At 40.1% G+C, this 9,965-nt stretch overlaps 3 non-coding genes across 3 annotated transcripts; 2 read left to right on the top strand and 1 right to left on the bottom strand.

Annotated features, from left to right (window-relative positions):
* Window positions 1-1,554: 1,554 nt before the first annotated feature.
* LOC148349542 (U6 spliceosomal RNA) lies at window positions 1,555-1,660 on the top strand. Its single transcript, XR_015847477.1, has one exon. It is a non-coding gene; the product is annotated as a U6 spliceosomal RNA (small nuclear RNA).
* Window positions 1,661-4,186: 2,526 nt separating this feature from the next.
* On the bottom strand, window positions 4,187-4,292 carry LOC148349543 (U6 spliceosomal RNA). Its single transcript, XR_015847478.1, has one exon. It is a non-coding gene; the product is annotated as a U6 spliceosomal RNA (small nuclear RNA).
* Window positions 4,293-6,040: 1,748 nt separating this feature from the next.
* Window positions 6,041-6,147, top strand: LOC148349544 (U6 spliceosomal RNA). Its single transcript, XR_015847479.1, has one exon. It is a non-coding gene; the product is annotated as a U6 spliceosomal RNA (small nuclear RNA).
* The last annotated feature ends 3,818 nt before the right edge of the window (window positions 6,148-9,965 follow it).

The following is a 9,965-nucleotide window of genomic DNA, read 5'->3' on the forward strand; positions in this document are numbered from 1 at the left end:
TGAACTCGTTGCCACCCACCCGCAGCCCACACAGACGGTCAACTCACTCGCTCATCACACCTGGGGACGATTTGGACCGGCCAATTAACCTGACATGTATGTTTTTGGAAACCGAAGGGCCTGGAAGAAACCCACGCAAGCACGGGGAGAACATGCAAACTCCACACAGGTTCGATTTCATGACCTCAGAATTGTGCCGCACATGTGCTAACCACTTCGCTGCCGTGCTGCCCTCCTCTGAACTTATTTTCTCTTCATTGTGTTTAATAGTTATGTCAAGTCAAGTCGTGTTTATTTGTATAGCCCTTTGTCACAAAGAGTCTCAAAGGGCTGTACAGACTACCTCTCAGATAGGACGTATTGTGTTAAGTATGGTGAAATGACTGTTGAGCTCTTGAGTGTTACCTGTGACGTTCCGCAGGATTAAGTACTTTGCCTCATTCTTTTCAGCATTTACATGCTTCCATTAGGTGATGTTATTCGGAAGTATCATATCAGTTTCCATCACTAAGCAGATGACTCTTAACTGTACGTCCGAAAGCAGGAATCTGCCCCACTAAACTGTAAAAATTTGGAGGCCTGCCTCACTGAGATAAAAAGATGGATGTCACATAACTTCTTGCGCCTCAACCCTGAAAAGACCAAGATGTTAATGATTGGTCCATCTAAATACCGTGACTTGTTCTCAAACACTGACCCGAACATTAACAAACGTAATATCACCTATAGTGACTCAGTCAAAAATCTAGGTGTCATATTTGACCCTGATCTGTCCTTTCAAACACAAGTTATGAATATCATTAGAACAGCTTTTTTCCATCTTCTCAACATTGCAAAAATCGACCCATGCTGCCTAAATCTGATGCGGGGATTATTATTCATGCGTTTGTTACCTCCCATCTCATTTACTGTAATGTACTACTTTTGGGTCCCCCGAATTCCAGCATCATGAGCCTGTATCTGAAACAAAATGCTGCAGGAAGGCTTTTGACTAAGACAAGAAAGTTTGATCACATTACCCCGATTTTAGCTAACCTGCATTGGCTCCCTGTTAGTTTAAGATGTGATTTCAAGGTTCTGTTGGTAGTATACAAAATCATGCGTGGAAATATTCACAATATTGTGCTAAGAGACTTTCCCAATTTCTAATAATATCAAAAATGAGAGCAATAAGATGAGCAGCAACAAATGTTCCCAAATACATCGTGTGTGATTAGTGCAAGTGTTTAAGGAGGAGGATGGGATACAAGTGTGCCTGACTCACGCAGAGTAGCAGAGGGAAGTGTGCGATGTGTACAGAGATCCGCCCACCTCTACTGCTCAACCAATGAAATTGCTCTAGGGTCTTGGCTGGCGTTTTAGAATGTTTACTTATTATTCTGTGGGTTGTACTCATAAAGTGTCTCAACAGTAAATATTAATTTCTTAGGGATTTCCCTAAAATGATTCCATGGCGAATTAGAGCGAAAACAGAATGTGTTGGTATGACACCGTGACCTTAAAACGTAGTGGAAGCTGCACTATATATATACTGCACTGAGCCTTTTTACCATTGCGTCGCTTCGGCTTCGCATATACTAAAATTGGAACGATACAGAGAAGATTAGCATGGCCCCTGCGCAAGGATGACACGCAAATTCGTGAAGCGTTCCTCATTTTCTTTAACCTGAAAATGACATCATTTTAAATGAATGGCGAGGTTACAATTGACAAGATAGGAATGCTTTTTCCACCTTTCTTTAACATTTAAAACCCTCCACATGAGGAAAATGAACAAACTTTGAAGAAGGGGAGGCACATGAGGTCAAGTCTCAAAAAGTCTCAAAGGGCTGTACAGAGCACAACAACTATAACAAAATAACTGGTAAAATATAACAGAAAGGCGACTCAACAGCTCTCTCACGCTTGGTAGGTCTCTTGTGTCTATGCACAAAGTACATGGTTCTGCTTATTGTGTTGTCCTGTTCTTGTAAACCAACAAGCTGACTCTGTGGGAATGCCGTTGACTGATCTTCCTTCTGCAGAAGATTGAAGTTAGCATCCGTTCACATCACTTGACCCAGGCCGCCATTGGACTGAGCACTGAGGACAGCAGCAACTTCTTCTGATGTCACAGAACCATTTGTGCCTGGTGGAATTGCCCTTTTTACTGACTCATCTGATGTCTCAGCACTCTCGTCTACAACAGCGTGACAATTGTTGGATACTCTGAACACCTCTTGCACAGTACTGTGGTTCACCCCGCTGACCTGGTCCGACAGCGAGGTATAGGGCTCGGTAACAAGGCGATGACCCACACATGACCGTACAAATGCTCACGGCTCAGAGCGTCGGCTACGATGTTCTTTGGGCCGGGAATGTACTTCAGGTCAAAATTGTATGCAGCTAGCTTCGCTACCCACCGCTGTTCACACGCATCAAGTCTTGGTTTGGTAAGCAAAATATGGAAAAATTAAATGTGTAACTTGGTTTACAAAGAATCCAAATGCCAAATATGAATATATAAATTATATTATTGTAATGTAAAGTTCATACTCAGGTAAAAAAAAAACTATTTGGAGCTAGACAGCTAGCAAAAAAAGGATAAAATGTTAGCTAGATAGCATGCAAAAAAATGTAAAAAGCTTGGTAGATAGCTTGCTAAATAGCTAAAAATATACATAGTTGGCTAGTTACAAAGCATAAAAAATAGCCAGATAGCTAGCTAAAAAATGCACATTTTTTGCTCATTCGCTTTATGAAACCCACTTACTGGATTAAAGTTTTTTTGTACCACTAGGAGGCAGTAAATATTACACACGGTCCCTTTAAAGCAGGGGTGTCAAACTCATTTTAACTCGGGGGCCACACGATAGAACAAACATTCGGTCGGGGGCCGGACTGTTAGATTAAAGAGAAAGAAAAACAGAGATAAAGAAATAAGAGAAAGAGGGAGGGAAAAGGAGAGAGGGCGAGACAAAGAAAGAAAAAGAGAGAGAGGGAGAGAGTGTGAGAAACAAAAGATAAAAAGTCGTGAGAGAGGGGGAAAAGAAAGGGAGCGGAAGAAAGAAATCCAAAGAGTAATAGAAAGACAGAAGGAGAGAAAGGAAAGCGCAAAGGGTAGGAAGAGAGAAAGAGAAAAGAGAGAAAAGGAAACAATGAAGTTAGAGCAAAAGAGGTTAAAAGACAGAGAAAGAGAAAGAGACAAGCGCAACAAAGGAAGAGAAAAAGAGAGACACAGAGAGTGAAAGAGACAGAGTGGAAGAAGAAGGGTGGAAAAGAAAGAGAGAGAGAGAGACAGAAAGAGAGAGAGAGAGAGAGAGAGAGAGAGAGAGAGAGAGAGAGAGAGAGAGAGAGAGAGAGAGAGAGAGAGAGAGAGAGAGAGAGAGAGAGAGAGAGAGAGAGAGAGAGAGAGAGAGAGAGAGAGAGAGGGAAATAAATACAAGTACAGTGTCTTTGTGAGAGGCACCTGGCTTTGGCAACATCAAGTTGACATATTTCAACCTGCAGCTTGTTTTTCTCTTGCGCTTCTCTGAGTGTTGTCTCACGGGCCGTATTCAATCCCGTAGCGGGCCTGATCTGGCCCGCGGGCTGCCTGTTTGACACCTGTGCTTTAAAGACTAACACTGCTCCAAATTTGACACTTTAAGCACTCACCTCCACGACATTTAGGTTGATTGTGTCCAAGATTCTCGTTGGACGGATCAGGGTGACCTAAAACATAAGAAAGGAAAAAAAATGTATCAATGAAAATCAAGGCACAACAAACATGCAGTTCACCGAGTCTCAACGTCACACCACCTTTCTTTGAACTAAAGGTGATCCCTCGTCCAGGATTACCAGGTTGCAATGGATGTTGCATTAAAACAATACGAATACAAGTAAAATATCATAATTGCAGTACAATATAAAATAAAATGGACGACCAGGTTGTAAATAAACAAAACAAGAAGAGAAACTGCACTTTTCTTGTAAAATCGTATCGAAATTGCAATACTGATCTGACAAATCGCAAAATATAGTTGTTGTGCTCTGTACAGCTCTGAGACTTTTTGAGACTTGACCTCAGGTGCCTCGCCTTCTTCAATGTTCCTTCATTTTCCTCATGTTGAGAGTTTTGAGTGTTGAAGAAAGGTGGGAAAAGCATTCCTATCTTGTCAATTGTAACCTCCCCATTCATTTAAAATGATGTCATTTTCAGGTTAAAGAAAATGAGGAACGCTTCACGAATTTGCGTGTCATCCTTGCGCAGGGGCCATGCTAATCTTCTCTGTATCGTTCCAATTTTAGTATATGCGAAGCCGAAGCGACGCAGCTATTTACCGTCTCAGTGCAGTATATATAGAGTATAGCCACCACTACGTTTCAAAGTCACGGTGTCATCCCCATCACATTCTGTTTTCGCTCTAATTCGCCATGGAATCATTTTAGGGAAAATCCCTAAGAAATTAATGTTTACTGTTGAGAGACTTTATGAGTACAACCCACAGAATAATAAGTAAACATTCTAAAACGCCAGCCAAGATCCTAGAGCAATTTCATTGGTTGAGCAGTAGAGGTGGGCGGATCTCTGTACACATCGCACACTTCCCTCTGCCACTCTGCGTGAGTCAGGCACACTTGTATCCCATCCTCCTCCTTAAACACTTGCACTAATCACACACGATGTATTTGGGAATATTTGTTGCTGCTCATATTATTGCACTCATTTTCTTTGATATTATTAGAAATTGGGAAAGTCTCTAAGCACAATATTGTGAATATTTCCACGCATGATTTTGTATACTACCAACAGAACCTTGAAATCACATCTTAAACTAACAGGGAGCCAATGCAGGTTAGCTAAAATCGGGGTAATGTGATCAAAGTTTCTTGTCTTAGTTAAAAGCCTTCTTGCAGCATTTTGTATAAGACCCGAAAGTAGTACATTACAGTAAATGAGATGGGAGGTAACAAACGCATGAATAATAATCCCCGCATCAGATTTAGGCAGCATGGGGCCATTTTTGCAATGGTGAGAAGATGGAAAAAAGCTGTTCTACTGATATTCATAACTTGTGTTTTGAAAGGACAGATCAGGGTCAAATATGACACCGAGATTTTTGACTGATTCACTCTAGGTGATATTACATTTGTTAATGTTCGGGTCAGTGTTTGAGAACAAGTCACGGCATTTAGATGGACCAATCATTAACATCTCGGTCTTTTCAGGGTTGAGGCGCAAGAAGTTATGTGTTATCTCAGGGAGCCAGGCCTCCAAATTTTCACAGTTTAGTGGGGCAGATTCCGCCTTCGGACGATACAGTTAAGAGTCATCTGCGTAGTAATGGAAACTGATATGATACTTGCGAATAATATCACCTAATGGAAGCATGTAAATGGTAAATGCTGAAAAGAAGGAGGCAAAATATTAAACCCTGCGGAACGCCACAGGTAACACTAAAGGGCTCAAGTGTTATTTCACCATGTTTAACACAATGCGTCCTATCTGAGGGGTATTCTGTACACACATTTGAGACTCCTTGTGACTAAGGGCTATACAAATAAACATGACTTGACTTGACATAACTATTAAACACAATGAAGAGAAAAATCAGAGGATCAGGATATGAAGGCAAAAAATATTCACAATATTGTGGATGGACACATTCCCAATTTCTAATAATAGTGCAATGAAAATTAGTGCAATACGATTTGCAGCAACAGATATTCCCAAATAAGTGCAAGTGGCTAAGGAGGAGGGGGGGATACAAGTGTCCCTGACCCACTCACGCGGAGTAGCAGAGGGAGCAGTGCTATGTGTACAGGGATCCACCCACCCCTACTGCTCAACCAATCAAATTGCTTTGGGATCTTGGCTGACGTTTTCGAATGTTTACAGATTATTCTGTGGGTTTTACTCATAAAGTGTCTCTACCGTGAATATTAATTTCTTAGGAAACTTCCATAAATTATTTTACAGCGAACTACAGAGAAAACGGGATGTGTCGGTATAGAACCGTGTCTTTGAACCGTGGTGGATACTGTGCCCTATGGATACCGCACTGGAAGATTAATTCACTGCATCGCTTCGGCTTCCCATGTACTAAAATTGGAATGATACAGAGATGATTAGCATGGCCCCTGCGCAAGGATGACATGCAAATTCGTGAAGCATTAGTCAAATTCTTGACCCATACCTGAAAGTTACACCTTTTAAAACGAATGGAGAGGTTACAATTGATAAGATAGGAAAGCTTTTCTAACTTTTCATTTTTAAACACTCCAAAACCTTAACATGAGGAAAATGAAGAAACCTTGAGAAGGGACCGCACATTAGGTGATCCCCTTCCAGGATGACATATGTTATACTGAATATTTTTCACCCAGTATAAAATATGTCACTTGATTAAAATACTGGGCAGTCAGTTTGACATTTGACCATTTTTGACTCATGTTCGAGTTGCAGGGCAGTCTATGCTATGGCGTTTCCAATTTACTCCAAGTGGGAAAGTGCTTTCTATTTGTCGGGACATAGGGCCATCTAGCAGTCATATCCTCTATGACAGGGGTGTCAAACTCAATTATACAGAGGGCCATAACCAGTGTTCCCTCTAAGCTGCGCGCGTGCGCAATTGCGCACTGCTCACACATTCTCAGCGCACAAGAAAATCTAGCCAGCGCACAAAAATGAGGGCTTGTAGTGGGTTTTACATAATTCACCCACGGAACCATTGTTTAGTTAGCGAGTTCCTAGGGGGACTCTTAATTCGGCCGGCTCGAGCCACTCTCGTGTTTGTTTTGTTATTGCAAGTTTAAATGTCATTAAAGCAGCTTTCGTTGGCACCTTTGTTTGACACTCCGCCTACGACTCCCGTCTCTGCTCGCTACATTGGTGACCCCGACATTAGTCTCGTGGAAGTTTCCGAGGCCGTGCATAATACTGAGCATACCGTCATGGCATACGCGCCCGTTCTCAAGCTCCCCGAGTTCTGGGAGTCATCGGCGTTAACATGGTTCGCACAAGCAGAGGCTCAATTCGCCCTGCGCGGAATCACTGATGATGACTCTCGCTATTACCACGTGGTGTCTGCTCTGGGGAGCTCAACTGCAGCCAGAGCGGTGAGTTTCATCACATCCCCTCCTGAACTGGATAAATATAAGGGACTGAAGGCATATCTCCTCAGAATCTTTGAACTGTCGCGTTCTGAGCGTGCTCGACGCCTCCTTGCTATTCAGGGCTTAGGAGACAGTAAGCCATCGGATCACATGGAAATGATGTTAAACTTGCTTGGCACCGAAGAGCCAAATTTTCTTTTCACTGAACTTTGGGAATAGAACAAAAAAGAAAAAAATACCAAAATGAAAATGTTGTGAAAAGCTGATAAAAAAAGAAACAAAAGGAAGAGAAAAAAGAAGGAAAAATTTAGAAAAAAAAACAGAAAAAGGAAAAGAAAGAAATGTAGGAAAAAAGTAAATAGAGAACAAAGAGAAAAAAGTAACAAAAAAGTAGAAAAAACACAGAAAAATGAAGAAAAAGTTTGCGTTGCATTCAAGTAATTTCAAATTATATCAAGTGAATCGTGTTGCCCACATTGTACTTCCACCAAAAAATGTGATTAAGTACAGTTATGTATCTTACAACCGACTAAATAAGCCCCCAAAAATCGTAATATTATGCGACAAAATATATCAGGAAATAAAATGAAATGGATATCTTGTGAAAGAATTGTAAAAACAAACAACATTTGTAGGCCGTACAACCTTTGCAATAGTACATGAGTCAATTCATTCAAAAGAGAAAAATAATTTTGCATTGCCGGAAACTCCGCAAAATGCAACTTGATGTCAAGTTTGGGACATGTTTGATAATGACTCAGTTGCCACACTTGGGATTATGGTTGCTCACTGTTGTTTCAAGCGTTGCTCAACGACTTTGTGTGAACGCTCAGACCCGTGGAAAATTACAGAGAAAATTGGCCATAACTCAAACCACACCTTTGGTCGTGGGCCGAACAGGATGAATATTTATTGAATACACTTTCCTTTTTAAAATAAATAAATAAATAAATATGAATTTTCACAGTCAGAAATATTATTCCATAATAAACAAACTTAAACATTAAATGAATTAAAAATCGTTGCTCTCCATAAAAATATCTCCTGTCAAAATGAAAATATGAAAAACGGAAAATATAAATAAAATTTGTGCTTTTCACTTTGGGAATTTGCTTTGGTGAAAAACATCTTCATATTCTTCTTTAACTCTTCAACTTTCTGTATCTTTTCTCCGCATTCAAGGTTTTTCAGCTTACTCTGAAGTTTTGTCTTGTAGTGCCATTTTACATTAAATCCCTTAAATACGGCCACAAAATCTCCACAAATAAGACACACGGGTTTACCGGCAATATCGGTTAACATAATTTTCTCGGCCATTGCGGTTTTTAGTATCCGAGTATAATTTGAAAGTTATCAGGGTTTCATAGACAATGTTCCCTCTAATTTTCCACGGGTCTGAGCGTTCAAACAAAGTCGGTGAGCAACGCTTGAAACAACAGTGAGCAACCATAATCATAAGTGTGGCAACTGAGTCATTATCAAACATGTCCCAAACTTGATATGGAGTTGCATTTTGCTGAGTTTCCGGCAATGCAAAAAATGTTTTCACTTTTGAATGAATTGACCAATGTATTATTGCAAAGGTTGTGCGGCCTACAAACATCAATTGTTTTTTACAACAATTTTTTCAAAAGATTTTCATTTCTTTTTTTTTTCCTGGTATCTTTTGTCGCATAATACTAACATTTTTGGGGGCTTATTTAGTTGGTTGCACGATACACAACTGTATTTAATCACATTTTTTTAGTGGAAGTACAATGTTGGCAACAAGATTGACTTGGTATAATTGGAAATCATTTGAATGCAACTGAAACTTTTTCTTCTTTTTCACAGTTTTTTTTCTACTATTTTTTTTTAATTCCTTTAAAAAAAACCCTCATTGTGTTTATTTTTTCCTAGTTGTTTCTTTTTTCTTTTTGTTCTATATTTACTTTTTGTTCCTTTGTTTCGTTCTCTTCTATTTTTCTGGCTTTTTTCTGAAATTTTCCTTCTTTTTTTCTCAGCTTTTCACTACTTTTTCATTTTGGTATTTTTTTTCTTTTTAGTTCTATCCCCCCTTCCTTGAAGTCATATTGTGCACAATTTTACATAATATTTGGTCGTGTAGGGATTAAAGAAGCAAAAACAACCCGAAGAGCCGTTTGGTACCCGAAAGAGCCGGTTCTCTTTAGTGAGCCGAGCCGAAGAAGCCAGTTCTCGAAAAACTCTACTGACTTTACTCAACTTCATTGTACTTCAACATTGACTTCAAAATACCGCATTTAGAAAACAGCGTCAAGGGAACCTGAGTATTTTTACCTTCATGCACTGTACCTTTGACTTAATTCGCTTCTTAAGTAGCAATTTCGAGCCCTGATTTTTGTGAGCTGGCTAGATTTTCTTGTGCGCTGAGAATGTGCTGTGGCAGTGCGCGATTGCGCACGCGCGCAGCTTAGAGAGAACATTGTTCATAGACCCGGGCCATTACAGTAGAAGTATTTAAAAGGTTTTCACGGGCCAGTTATGATTGTACGCCGGGCCGGATGTGGCCCGCGGGCCGTGAGTTTGGCACATGTACTTTACGACAACAATGACGTCAAATAACTTATCAGACATCTTCTACTTATATTCTATATCTTATGAATGACCTATATTTCATCTTGACAATGTCTGTGTATTGTTTGTTAATGATACATTCATTGCATACTTGGTCATTCTTTTTACTCATTTTTTTATTTTCCATTTTTTTTAATATTGGATCGAGGAAGCAGGTATGTTGTGAGTGTGGTCTCCTATGGAGGTGACGAATTTAGAGATAAGACACCGTTGAGATGATGCAGCATAGGCTTTACGGATGACACGGCCATATTGTTGCCCTGAAGGAACATCATGGAACTCATCCAACGGTT

Source organism: Urocampus carinirostris, chromosome 17, assembly GCF_059441175.1.
Source record: "Urocampus carinirostris isolate Australia breed hairy pipefish chromosome 17, RoL_Ucar_1.0, whole genome shotgun sequence".
In the NCBI taxonomy this organism is placed as follows: Eukaryota; Metazoa; Chordata; class Actinopteri; order Syngnathiformes; family Syngnathidae; genus Urocampus; species Urocampus carinirostris.